The sequence below is a fragment of the Garra rufa genome, chromosome 1 (genome assembly GCF_049309525.1).
Source record: "Garra rufa chromosome 1, GarRuf1.0, whole genome shotgun sequence".
In the NCBI taxonomy this organism is placed as follows: Eukaryota; Metazoa; Chordata; class Actinopteri; order Cypriniformes; family Cyprinidae; genus Garra; species Garra rufa.
The window spans coordinates 97596583-97611083 of NC_133361.1; the positions used below are offsets into that span (position 1 = coordinate 97596583).

At 37.8% G+C, this 14501-nt stretch overlaps 2 non-coding genes across 2 annotated transcripts; both read right to left on the reverse strand.

Annotated features, from left to right (window-relative positions):
- Positions 1-2007: 2007 nt before the first annotated feature.
- trnat-agu (transfer RNA threonine (anticodon AGU)) lies at positions 2008-2081 on the reverse strand. The gene has a single exon. It is a non-coding gene; the product is annotated as a tRNA-Thr (tRNA).
- Positions 2082-2547: 466 nt separating this feature from the next.
- On the reverse strand, positions 2548-2621 carry trnat-ugu (transfer RNA threonine (anticodon UGU)). Its single transcript has one exon. It is a non-coding gene; the product is annotated as a tRNA-Thr (tRNA).
- Positions 2622-14501: the final 11880 nt, after the last annotated feature.

The following is a 14501-nucleotide window of genomic DNA, read 5'->3' on the forward strand; positions in this document are numbered from 1 at the left end:
TTATGGGGCCTGTCAAAACTCCTCCGTCTCAAACCAAGTGATTTTAGCAATCTTCTTAGGTGCCTTTCACTGCAAGATGAAAGCATAAGATACTGTAAACATTTCACATATTTTGATATATTGTATATTTTACATCAGTAAAGCTTAATGATTACCTAATTTTGTATCCAGAAGCACCAAGAAAAGAGCACATTTCTCTTTGTTTGAAGCCATTGTCAAATAGCAACTTTATCATTTCATCTAAATATGTTAAGGCATATTAATGTGAAGTTTTATTTTTTTAATTCTGTAGAAAGTTTTAAAATTCAGTAGTATAGCAAACAGAACATGATAGTATTACAGCTATCAACACATATAGCAGTACATTTATAATATAAGAAACAAACAAACAAATCTCAAACCTATTCTGGAGTACCCCCAGCTATGCACATTTTGTATGTCTCCCTCATCTATCACACCCAATTCAACTCATTAGACTGCAAGACCTTAAGTGTGTGTGTGTGTATGTGTTTGTCAGATATAGGTAGATATACAAAATGTGCAGTGCTGGGGGTACTTTAAGGAGAGGTTTGAAAACCACTGATAAGACATCTATAATGCAGGATACTTATCTCTGTATCCATTCTTGATTGACTGAAATAAACAAATACATATTAGTTGTAAGACAGAACCAGTGTTTTTGCAAAATCATTTAATTCAACAACTCAGATGAATTTGATGTAACCTTACGAAAATTAACCATGGTTTGTTTTATAGTGAATGGGCAAAAACATGTTTTTTAGTGACTTTATACATTTGTTTAACCACAGTTTTACTACAAACATGGTACAATTATGGTTAATGTAGCAAAACCATGGTTACTCTGTGCATACCATGGTTTTTGGTTTTATTTGCAGTAAAACCATGGTTATTTTTCGTAAAGGTAAGTTTGCCAACGTACAAGCTAAACGTAGCTAGTCGCAATATTACAAACTTTTAAACGTGCACACAATACTCATGAAATGCATGTTCTCCAGTGTGTACAACTGAATTAGTTTAGCATTTAATTAAAATCGTTAAAATAAAATATATCAGGAGCGACTTACCTCCATCTGCCATCATCTACCGTTCCACATCAGTTTGCTTGTTATGAACCGCGTGACGTCATATGGGGCGGGGCAGCGCGACACGTCACACTCGGTCACACTCCACCTGAGTCCGTTTCGGCTGATGTCTTTTTGTCTGATAACTTTTCGGCTGATGTCTTTTTGTCTGATAACTTTTATTCTGAGTCCGTTTCGTCTGATGTCTTTTTGTCTGATAACTTTTCGGCTGATGTCTTTTTGTCTGATAACTTTTATTCGGAGGTCGTTTCGGCTGATGTCTTTTTGTCTGATAACTTTTCGGCTGATGTCTTTTTGTCTGACAACTTTTATTCTGAGGTCGTTTCGGCTGATGTCTTTTTGTCTGATAACTTTTCGGCTGATGTCTTTTTGTCTGATAACTTTTCGTCTGATGTCTTTTCGTCTGATAACTTTTAATCTGAGTCCGTTTTGTCCGTTGTCTAATTGTACCAGACCTGACACCTGACGTAGTTTTTCCTGAGACCTGAAGCCTTTCAGTCTGAGGCACGAGGCCGTTTTGTCCTGTGACTGAAGCCTTATAGTCTGAGGCATGACGCCTTGTCATTGTATGACTGAGTTCTGAGGATGTCCTAAAATGTACACCGTAGAATATGATTGGCATTTTTTTTTAAATCAATGTACACTGAGAACAGGAGGCCTCAAAATGGTTTCTGCTGTCTGAGGGCAACACTCTTATTATGGGCTTAACAAAATTCCAAAAAGCACAAATCTGATGGGACTCAAACCCACAACTTTTGAATGGCCTCATTTGGCAGTCTAGAAGTCCAATACGCTATCCATTGCGTCAGAGAGCACATCCAGCTTGGCCGCGTGGCAAGCTGTGCACTGAGCAAGCAGGTCTGTGCACAATTTAGGCACGCTTGCTGGACTAGAGCGCAGCCCCAGGGACCGCTGGGATTCAAACCCAGAATCTCCTGTTTACTAGACAGGCGCTTTGACCAACTAAGCCACAGTGCCAACCCACATGTTAGGCTTGGGGAGGGCGGCTCAGAGGATGCATGAATCAACACTTTGAACGTCCTGCTGCCTCCACTTGATGCAAGACAGTGATTGCCACACCTCACTGAATTGGTTCTTGGGCATGTTTTGCAACCTTTTAAATATGATTGACTTTTTTTGTCAATGTTTACTGAGAACAGAAGGCCTCAAAATGGTTTCTTCTGTCCGAGGGCAACACTCTTATTATGGGCTTAGTACTGGCTTAAAAAAATTCCAAAAAGCACGACTCTGGTGGGTATGCCAGGCTGTGCCACTGAGGGCTTTTCTTACAGATTTGTGCCCATCCAGCTCAGCCGAGTGGCACGCTGTGTGGGCAGAAAGACAGGTCCTCAGGTCTTTGCACAATTGAGGCACGGTTCAAAAATGTGCAGTGTAGTTGGGGTCTCCCATCCAACAGTGAGGCCAGAGACAGCCACTGGTGGAAAGGCACCGCTGGGATTCGAACCCAGGATCTCCTATTTACAAGACAGGCGCTTTGACCAGTTAAGCCACGGCGCCACCCCGCATGTAATGCGTGGGGAGGGCGGCCCAGAGGATGCATGAATCAACACTTTGAATGTCCTGCTGCCTCCACTTGATGCAAGACAGTGATTGCCATACCTCAATGAATTGGTTCTTGGGCATGTTTTGCTACCTTTTAAATATGATTGACATTTTTTTTTATCAATGTACGCTGAGAACAGGAGGCCTCAAAATGATTTCTGCTGTCCGTGGGCAACATTCTTATTATGGGCTTAGTATGGGCTTAACAAAATGGCATAAAACGTGACTCTGGTGGGATTTGAATCCACAACCTTTGAATGGCCTCATCTGGCAGTCCAATGCGCTATCCATTGAGCCAAGGCCAGAAACTAAACTGTTATGCTTTTAATTGTAAACATTTTTTAAATGAATAATAAAAAAAATTTAAATGAATAATTTCCTTTTACTTTATTCTTTAACTGTTTTAGTATTACTATAATTAATATATAATAATATACAAATATTAATAATATTTATATTTATGTTATACAAATATAAATAACACAGCCATATTTGACACCTTTTTTACAGTATAGAAAACATATATAAATTATTATAAATATAAATTTTCTAATTATATTAGATATTCTAGTTATTCTAACATTTTACGTATTTATATTTTCTTATTTATTCTGCCTGCCCCTTTTTTTATTATGAGCAGGCCTTTACATTTATATAAAGTTATGAAATGCTTTTTAAATTGTGTTTTTACAGATTCATTATTTTGAGCACACAAATAGGCACAATGACAAAAATGTGAGGGCAAGCCTTTTTAATTATAGATTTTTAAAGTCAATAAAACGTTTAAAATGGAAAGTGCAATTTTGAGACATCAGTTTAAAATAATAAATGGTTAAATACCAAAACAAATGTTTATCACAGTAGTAAAAATTATAATAAATAGTAAACAAAAATAAACATGTACCTACACAGTGAAAATAATAATAAACAGTAAAGCAAAATAACTTAAATAATTTAACTAACTCAGTAGTGAAAATAATAAACAGTAAAACAAAACAAACATTTACTTCTGCTTTAATAAATAATAAACCAAAACAGTTACCACAGTAGTGCAATTCTGACACAGCCAAAAACAACAACAGTAAAAACACACAAGATATAAATAAATAAAATAACAAAGTAAACTTACCATTACATAAATCTAACAAACATTTACCTTAAATGTTATATTTCTCAACAGAAGCATGCAGTAAAGAAAACAAGTGAAGATCTTTTTTTAAAAAAAGAAGCCAAATCAATTACAAAAACGCAAAATAAGGCAAACATTAACCAAATAAACAAAAATAAAATGCTAAAGAGCTATTTTAAGAAGCTGGAGGGTCATTTCCTGGTTTCTTTTTCCTATAGCCTCGTTCCTTTAGCACAGCCCTCCATTCATCATATGATTGAGTCTCAGACTCTTCGCAGTACCGGTTGCCAAAGTACTGAACATGTGATGGTGGCTTTCTCTCTTTGTTACACTTTTTGCAAAGTATAACATCAGTCTACCTCACATATTTTCTAGTGATGACTCCGGTCTGCTCCCTCTCCTGTTTTCTCATCATTGATCAGAAGTGATTTATTTTTTAGTGAGCGAACATTTAAAAATGCTAGCTTGATGGCATCACTTTTTGTCTCTAGAGCGATCTTAGTTTGATGCCTAATAAGTCTCAGATTAGATGTGTGAACATACAACATGCTTAATCTAGCAACATTCTCATTGCCCTGTGTTTTTTGAAGGCCCGGCAAGGAAGAGGACGAGGACGAGGCGGAGGTCGCAGCTGTCCACCGAGCCGTCAGCGTTTGAGCGGGAGATGCTGGAAGCCATCAAGGCCAGACAAGATCCTCCTGCTCCTCGGATCCCGGATGCTGATGAGCACTTCCTTCTCTCTCTGCTTCCTTTCCTGAAAACGTGCCACCTCACACCAAAGAGATGATAAAATTTTAAATGCATAAATTATTATATGAAAGCAGCTATGTTCTGTTAAATTTGGAACCATTAGAGCCTACAGAGTAGTTTTTACTCCGTGACGGCGGCATGTTTTTCAGGGGAGAAATCAGACTCCTTTCTGTGTCCCTCTCTCTTCCACCACACTTTATTCAACCAAGTTCCTTTACATTCCTGTTGTATATGTATTTTTTTACATTGTAATTTCTTTTATTAAATATATGTTTTATTCAAAATGGATTATCTGCTTTGGTCTTCAATATTATGCTTGCTGGTTCTAAAGTAAATTTTCTGTATTTATCATTACCTTTATGAAAACTTTAATAATTAAATTAGGAGAAAAAAATACATCAGAGACGAAAGAAATTAAGCAAAAAAGTTTGTTTGTTTTATGGATTTTCACATTCCTGTTTACAAGCCTGGGTGGTGGCAGCCAGTACCTGCAATCAAAAGAAAAATAGCTAAGCAGCTCAAAAGTAGACACAATACAGGTACATTCACAGGAGAAACTGCATCTTTATTAACTGCATTGTTCACTATAGACACCGGTTATACAGGAAGTTTTGCTCTTATTTAATTTTTGGGTGGCTCTTAAAAGAGCCGTTGTGGGTCAGTCCTGTATGGACATAACTATTCCGATGGCTGCCATGACACTGCTCCCTCCTCACTGAAGTGGGCCATAAATGCTTCTCTGACCTCTACAGCCTCTCTGGTCGCGTTGTTTGCTCCCATTCGCCCCACAGCTGGAGGTTGCCGTTCTCCGCGAGCAGCAGCTGCTCCCCTCACTGCAGGTCCCCGGCCATTTGCAGAAGCTCTCATGAAATTATGGAGAACACATATACACTTCTCCACAAATTCTGGATTTATTTCCGGTGTGCGCCGAAACATCCTCCACTGAGAAGACCAAATCCCAATGGCATCCTCCACCACTAGCCGAGCCCGGGACAGCTGGTAGTTGAAGACCCGCTGCTGAGGGGTTAGGCCGACACGTCCAGGGAAGGGGCGCATCAAATGCCTGCGCAGCGGAAAGGCCTCGTCTGCAACAAACACATGGGGCTGGGGTCTTTGGTGGGGAGCTCTGGGCATGTGCTGGTCTGGGGGCAGATGAAGTGTGCCACCATGTAGAGCCTGACCAAAGTCCCAAAATCCCTCCATCACTGGTTCTGCGATACCCTCCAACATCTATGACCCTGAACCTGTAGTTGGCATCCACCACAGCAAGGAGCACGATGGAATGGTGCCCCTTATAATTGAAGAATAAAGAGCCAGAGGCGGGGGGTGCCTTTAGGTTCACATGCTTCCCATCGATCGCACCGCAGCACAGAGGGAAGTTCCATTACTCCTCTGCAATGGACCTCCACTCCTCTTCTCCTGGCACAGCCATGAACTCCTCCACTAAACCATCCCAGATGGCAGCCACCACATCAGGGATGATGGTGGAGACAGTGGAAATGCCCACTCTGAAACTGCTGGCTATGGATCTGTAGGAGTCACCAGTGGCAACAAATCTGCAAGTACAGAAATAAAACAATAATACAATTCACAAATTGTGGGAGACAGATTCTTTTTCATTTTAATAACCCCCATAAATATTTATTGGGAATCATTGTTCTACTGTTATCTGTAATACTCGTTCTTTTCAGTGAGGTATTAAAATATAACAAAATACAAATAAAGAACAAACGCAGATTTCAAAAATCAGAAATAACACTTACCGAAGACAGATGGACAGGCGCTCCTCAGGAGGAATAGAGGAATAGCTCCGATGCGGCCCAACAGGTCATCAAATTGGGCACGAGACAGACGGAAGTAGCGCTGAATGCGAACCTCATCCATATCGCAGCTCCTGGAGCAAATGGTTAAACTCCCCAAACTCAGAACGCATCTGTAGAAAGGGGTGTATCCACAAACGGCGCTGATGCACCCGAAGTCGACGTTATCTAGCTTTATCTAGTAAATAAAGCCAAGCCACTCTCTCGATACGATCCGCCATAGTTCAGAACGTCCAGCAACAGAGAAAGCCCCGCCCACGCGATCTTTTTTGCTCAATGTACATGCTTCAAACTAGATGCGTTGTGGACCGTTGCCTGACGCAGACAAAGTGTGAACGCACCATTAGTGAGGCCAGTAGGTGGTGCTCCCCCTGTGGTCTATGTGGGTCCTAATGCCCCATAGTGATGGGGACACTATACTGTGAAAAGCACCGTCCTTCGGATGAGACGTTAAACCGAGGTCCTGACCCTCTGTGGTCATAAAAAATCCCATGACACTTCTCGTAAAAAGTAGGGGTGTAATCCCGGTGTCCTGGCCAAATTCCCTCCACTGGCCCTAGTCAATCATAGCCTCCTAATAATCCTCTTTCATTAAATTGGCTGTATCCCTCTCTCCTCTCTACCTGTAGCTGGTGTGTGGTGAGCGCAGAGAGTTAGCACTACACCATGTGTCAAAATGTTTGATTTATTGCCCCTCATAAAATTCCACCCCCCTCCCCAACTGGACACCTGTTTTTGGACACCCCCTACCCCTCCCAAACCAGACATCAATTTGTACATCTGTTTTATTCAAAGGAATTTATGGCTGTTTTCCTATTGTTTTGGGAATGTGTATTTGAAACGGGGCCATAGAAAACTGTTTAAAACTATGTGCTTTTAACTTTAAATGTAAAATAGTGTATATGATGGGTAAAACTGAGCTAAAGGGGTAGTTTATATTAAAGTTTTTATTTTTAACATTCAATAGAAACACAGCGAACAGTGTCTGATACAAGACTTAAAATAAACAAAATCTATGTTGTAGTCTATAGCAGTACAATTTTAAAAATGTTTAAAAGTTTTAATAGTTTTGTTACTGACAGGAAAGTTTACCATCTTGTCATCATGTGCCTTGACAATGTCATCTGATTGGGCTTGCTGCCAAGTTTGAGACCACACACACACACACACACACACACACACACACACACACACACATAGGGAGAGGAAAAAAAAGAAAAGACCATTGGTCAAAGGTTACCATCTTGTCATCATGTGCCTTGGTGACGTCATCTGAATGGACTGCTGCCAAGTTTAAGACTACTGTCCCACTGCTCCCCTCCTCACATGACCCACTGACCACTCTGCAGCTGCAACAACAAAAACAACAACCATCGAATTTCTAAGGTGAGTTCACTTTTTACTTCTCTCCATTCTCTGTGATATAATAAAACCTATTCTGTCAGGATTTGGTCTGAAAAAAAGGGAAATCTTTACTTCACAAGAAATTTGTTTATACATTTTTCTTAATAATCGAAAGTCATTGATAAAATATAATGTGAAGGAAAGATTTACCTCAGATAACAAGCTTTTCTGTCAGGAAGTGGGAGAAGGGCTGTCTTTAGGCTTAGGATTATTATCTGAGGTAAATATTTATTTAACAAGAAACGTGTTCACACATTTGACTTATTATTTGAAAGTCATTGATAAAATATATTGTGAAGTAAAGATTTACCTCAGATAACAAGCTTTTCTGTCAGGAAGTGGGAGAAGGGCTGTCTTTAGGGTTAGGTTAATTTTATGAAGTAAATCTTTACTTCATGAAGTAAATCTTTACTTCACAGGAAATATTAATAACTTCAATGAATAACACACTTACATGAATGAAGTGTGGAGTAAAAAAAAAAATAGAAGACTATTGAACAAAAAAAACCTTGACAGGAACACTTATTTTTTGTGAAGCCAAGATTTACCTCAGAAAATATTTCAAATTGTGACTGGTACTGTCTAAATACACATACTTCACAGTAAGTATTCTTTAGTATGTTGTGCATTTTTCTCTTACCCTTAGGATGGCAACACCAAGTCCATACACACAGCCAGCACCGATTTGTTGCAAGTGTGTTGCAAATAGGTCCACTAAAAAAGCCACCTCATATCATTACGAGGGGGACAAAATAAAAATATAATCATTCTATTTGAAAACGATTACTGCCCAATCTGATGGCACAAACATATATACAACATCAGATTTTGGTCGCACATCAAGCTAATTTAGGGCAGCACCACTTGCTGTGTCGGATGCAATCGAAAAGGCTGCAAAAGACATCCTCTGTCCACCATCCCATCAATGGCGAAGAGGCAGACATCTTTCCTTCACAAAAGATGGTAATACGTTGTGACTAACTTTAACACACTGTGTCAGCAAAAAATGCACATTCACTCATAATTTTACAAGTTCTTCAGTGAGTTTGTTGGAATACATCTTAATATTAAGCCGTTTTATTTAGTCAACTCTGTTGTGTGCCATCAAGCACCTCCCAGCCAAACAGCTCCATTACAGTTGTTCTCATTTATGCAACTGGTTTAACAATTATCAAATCTTTGTGTAACTGCACATTCTGAATGAGTATGTCATGACCTGAATCACTAACCTGTTGGCCTCTTATTCGTCAGGAACAAGAAGTACGAATGACAAGGGTCCAGGAAGGCCATGTCCCCATCTTGGACCTGCACCTTAGATGCGGCCAGAAGGTCCTGGAGGTGTCACTTTGGTGCGATGAGGCCTTGAGTGAGCTCTACGTTGGGGACGAGGTAGAGCTCACTCACCTTAAGGCTTTTCTAAAGGATAACGGAAAAGGAAAATTAAATTCTTCCACATTTTCAACCGTCAAGGTACACAAATAATGCAAAACACATTAGCGGTTTCTCTTAATTTAGGGATGCACAATATTGGACTTTACTTACTCTCACATCATCCAAGATGTCTTTCTTTCTACAATCGCAACAAAAATTCATAAACTGCAGGAATAAACTGCATGATTTGTCTCTATATTGTGGACTTCAGTAGTGAACAGTTTGAATGTTAAAAATGCTTTAAAGGGCTCTAAACAATCACATCCAAGGAATAACGGCTTTATGTAGTGTAACGATCTCTATTTTCTTAATTCTTTTACAATTTATATACAGTTTAACCTCAAATGCTCATCTTCTCTAGCTCTGGTTTGCTCTCCAGTTCAATACAGTTAGTGTATGTCACCTTTAATCGATGAAAAAGTACCGCCCAGTGTTTACAAAGTGAATGTTAAAATAAAAAAACACCCTTTAAAAAAAAAAGAGGTAACAACGACGTAGGACGATTTTGAAAAAAATTAAATGGGATTTTTTTCCGACAGAACCGAACTGTTTTGAACCGGATTACACAGAGTTCACGCAGAGCCACACAAGACAAGCATTTGAGGTAAAATAGTATACAAATTGTATATTTTAATAACTGATCATTTTACTACAGATCTGGCCATTTAAAATGCGCGCGGGAAGTAAAGTGGTCTCGCGTGACGCCGGTGTATTCCAAAGGAACACGGAAAACACATTTACACAGGAAAGACATGATCAGTAGGGGGCAGTCATGAAGCACAGAACTAAAGCGGCAGCAAACATCGCTCTAAGCTAAATGCGTAGCCTGTTTGTACGGTGACCTGGAGAGGACATCTTCTTCGGACATTATTCGTTTATATTCGTTAATTTTCCTATCATTTCGATCTCTTTTAACATTCAGAATCTAAATGATAAATGCTGAAATGCCATTAAAGCTTTGATTAAGCTGTATGGCTGGGATTTTTACTGGAATGCAGTTATTAGGTTGTATATAACATATACACACACACACACACACACACACACACACACATACATATATATATATATATATATATATATATATATATATATATATATTAATTTCGATCTTTTAACATTCTGAATCTAAATGATAAATGCTGACATGCCATTAAAGCTTTGATTATGCCATATGGCTGGGATTTTTACTGGAATGCAGTGTATAGGTTGAATTTAACATATATATATTGTGAATATATATATATATTTATATATATATATATTCATTTTTTTTAGTCTAATTATAACCTATATAGTGTTTCATTGTCGAGTGAATCATTCACGTTCCATTTGTAAATCGTATGGTCACACACGGCATTAATACAATCATAGAGTCAAAACTTTATTGGCATAATTGTCGTTTACAATATTTGCTAAATATATGGCAAATAGCATATACAGAAAGTTATTTAGGTTAAGCGATTCACAATAAAGAAAAAAGTAGAGTTCTCTATCTCTAATTCACACATTATTGTTATTTATTTATTATTATTATTATTATTATTATTATTATTATTACTATTATTAGGTTATTATTATTTAAATAACTGGTTAGGGGTATTTATTTTTAACGCCTGACAATTATGCCAATAAAGTTTTGACTTTTTGATTGTATTTATCCCCGTGTGTGACGATTAATGAGCATATGTCAAGCATTTACAGAATCATTTACATGAACGTTAAGTAAAGGGAGCCAAATTAAGGCGGGGAAACGAATATAAACGAAAATAAAAATATATACAAAAATAACAGGCTAATAAAAATAATATTAGTAATAGTAATAATAATGATAATTATAATAATATTAATACAAACACAGAAAAACGACTTTCAGTTAACAGAAGGAATGTAGGCCTATTTTATGTGAAGATTAAATTATTTCCAAATGAAACTACATGAATAATTCATTCTTCAATGATTTGTCTATTAATTGCAATTTGCAATTGTTTTAAGTGCATTTTGGGTACACGCACGTGAAACAATAAAGAACGTTCGCAAAATGACTCGTAGAAAACGCTCTTAAGCGCTAAGATTAATCGTTATCGGGAAATGCAGCCCAGAATGTAATGTACAGAGATCAAAATGAAGGTGAAAATAACGAATATAAACGAATAATACGGAAAAAAGAGGATAAGTTAAAGGACAAGACTGTGTGGGATGCATGAAATGTTTCTTGTAGGGCTATTTTATTTGAAGTACATGTAATATTTATTCATGATACAATTGTGAATGCAGTCTAAATCGTGCACAGACAGCATTGGCATATACAGCATCGCCAATATATATTTTTTAATATTGTATTAATTTCTATAAAAATTAATATAATAATTTCTTAACTCAAAATAAAATATTAATAAACCTTTCTCTGATAATCCTGGGTTACTATGGTCACGTAGGTTTGTTTATGCATTAAACTAGTGTTTATGCCACTGCTGTAAGTTCCTCGAACTAGAATTTATTTATGGCATCAATTAAATCAGACTTTGTAGTTGGTTTTCCTACTTTTCGAATATAATCTATCAGAGCATTCCACACCATTGCAATGGGATTTATGTCGTGGGATTCGGCGGGAGTCTTAACCCAGTTTATACCTTGTTCAATGAGTCTGCCTGCAGCAGAGTGCTTCAGGTCATTGTCCTGGTAAAAACGGTGATGTGCTCCGATGTTTTCCCTAATGTATGGGGCAGCAGTTTCTGTTACAACAGCATTTTCAAAGAAAGACCGGTCCACCCCCATTCGGCTATTCATAAACATTTCTCTCCTTATATTGCTGCTGATGGCCTCATTAACTACTACTTTTAAGATAACTGAAAAATAACTGAGCGATCTTTAAACTTTTGTGTTGAAATTCACACGGCTCATGGCTAGTGTTTGCATATTTCTTTCTATTGTGCAACCAGGGGTGCGTTTCCCAAAAGCATCGCCAACTATGGTCGCAAGTTCCGTCGTTACCAACATAGTTCAACGATTGGGTGTTTCCCAACACCATAGTTCAAACGAACATTCGCAAACAGCGTCACAAACTTATATGGTTGGAACTACAGCTCTTGACCTGTGGTTAGAAGCATTGTTGCTTCTTAGTAACACAAATCTGGGCTTAATAAATTATGTTCTTGGTCACAGTTTGCAAGCTAACAAGCAGAACAAACTATATCCTCAATTTTATCTAAAAATAAATGCGTTTTACTCGTTGTATTTTTGTGCGTCCTTTATAAGCGTTGTTTATGAATAGTGCACATGTGCACAAATGCCTGAGGGAACCCCGGAGTATGACGTAAGAGAGAACGTGCAGTGAATCCAACATCAAATAAAGCGAAATGACAGGGAACAAAAATATTTGAAATATTTGCATTTTGGAGAGACCCTAATCAGTTAAATAGCAGAAGTTATTACTCGGTGACGCCATTAACAACCGCCCTAAGTTGTTGAATAATGTGGTTTAAACAATGGAGATGCGACCGTGTTCGGGAAACACTCTGAGTTCGTTTCCACAACGATGCATCGTACATGGAGGTTAACCAGCGAGTTATGTCGTTGTACGGGAAACGCACCCAGATTATTGTTATATACTGTGCTGATAGTTCTGATATATATATATATTAGGGGTGGGCATAGATTAATTTTTTTAATCTAGATTAATCTAGATTAAATTTTGGAATTAATCTAGATTAATCTAGATTAAAATGGCTAATTTGAATTCTGCTGAAGGCATTCAGAATATGTGTGCTACCCAAATAATGACTTAAAGTCTTTGAGAATGGATCATAAAGCTCATAAAGCTGTTCTATGATAATTTGTTGATGAAAATAAATTATGTTCAATTAGATGTACTTGTGTTTACTAACTAACTATGAAATTATTTTTTCTCCCTATTAGATTGTGTTTTCTTTAACGTCAACACCTACCCAGCCCATTACATGTTACACCGTACTTTTATTTTGACAGGTTGCCTTGAAGTTTCTGTGTCATACAGTATGATATGATGCTAGTTTTCTCAAATGAAACGGTAAAAGTGACACTCACAGCAGTTTGGGAGATTGAGTTTATCTGTTCATGTGAGATGAAAATGCCAAAAATGACCGGGAGCGTCACGTGTGTTTCAGTATGCGTGTAGTAAAAGCTCGTCTCCGCAATGCATACATACAGCTAGACAAACGGAACATATCGGATTCATATTAAAACGGTATTTTTGCATTTCAGTTTTCACATACACTAGTCCATATCGCGATTTGAATTAAGTGACTGACCAACATTTGATTTATGAATCCAAAAAACGACGAATTTACGTGGCATTTCGCTATAGTAGATTCGGTTTTTATGAATGGAGGACGACGCGATCCCGTCTGTGTTTTGGCGGAGGAGACTTAAACGGGCGACCATATTCTATAGTCTTCGGTATACATCCGCGTTAAACTATCAAGGTGAAAGTCATCATAGTTTGCGTAGTTTAGACCCAGCTCCCAACCCAAATTTGAGAATAGATTAACGGCGATATTTTTTTTATCGCGCGATAAGAGTTTCACGTTAACGCAGCACGTTAACGCCGATAACGGCCCACCACTAATATATATATATATATATATATATATATATTTTTTTTTTTTTTTTTTTTTTAATCGGACAATGCAACTTACTACCTTATTAACTCTAAATTCAAAGTAGACTAAAATAACTGGATCTGCCATCCCAGTGGAGGATGCGTCTGTCCCTCACTTTCAACTTTCTCAACTCCCGTTTACTCCACCGGCATCTAACAGCATTTCCACACCAGTGATACTAAATATTCTTGCAAACTGTCTAAATTGTCTAATTGTCGGGAACTGCCAAAAATTGATGTGGAAGGCTTAGCACCTGACACCCCCCATGATTCATGTCACCTTGGCCTCGGTGTAGCTTTTATATGTAAATGATTACTGGAGAGGAGCTATACAAATGCAAACCAGGGGAAGGGGGTTGCTCTGATCTAGAGTTGTCTTACCTGTTTCTTTGTCTTACACCGTGTCTCAACACATAACACCGCGACATGCAATAAAATTATATTTTTCATTTTAAACAGTCTTTTAAACAGATATAATTTAATCCTGATATCTTAGTCCTTAGCACTTGTGATACTTTTGTATTCGTTGTCAGTCATATAATAAAATCTTTATTGTTTTGAAAAATTAGCCTTCTGTTTATTTGTCTACATTATTTTCAACATTAGGATATGCTAATACTAGGGTAGGCTATAGTACTTACATAGACATAAGGCCAAATGTA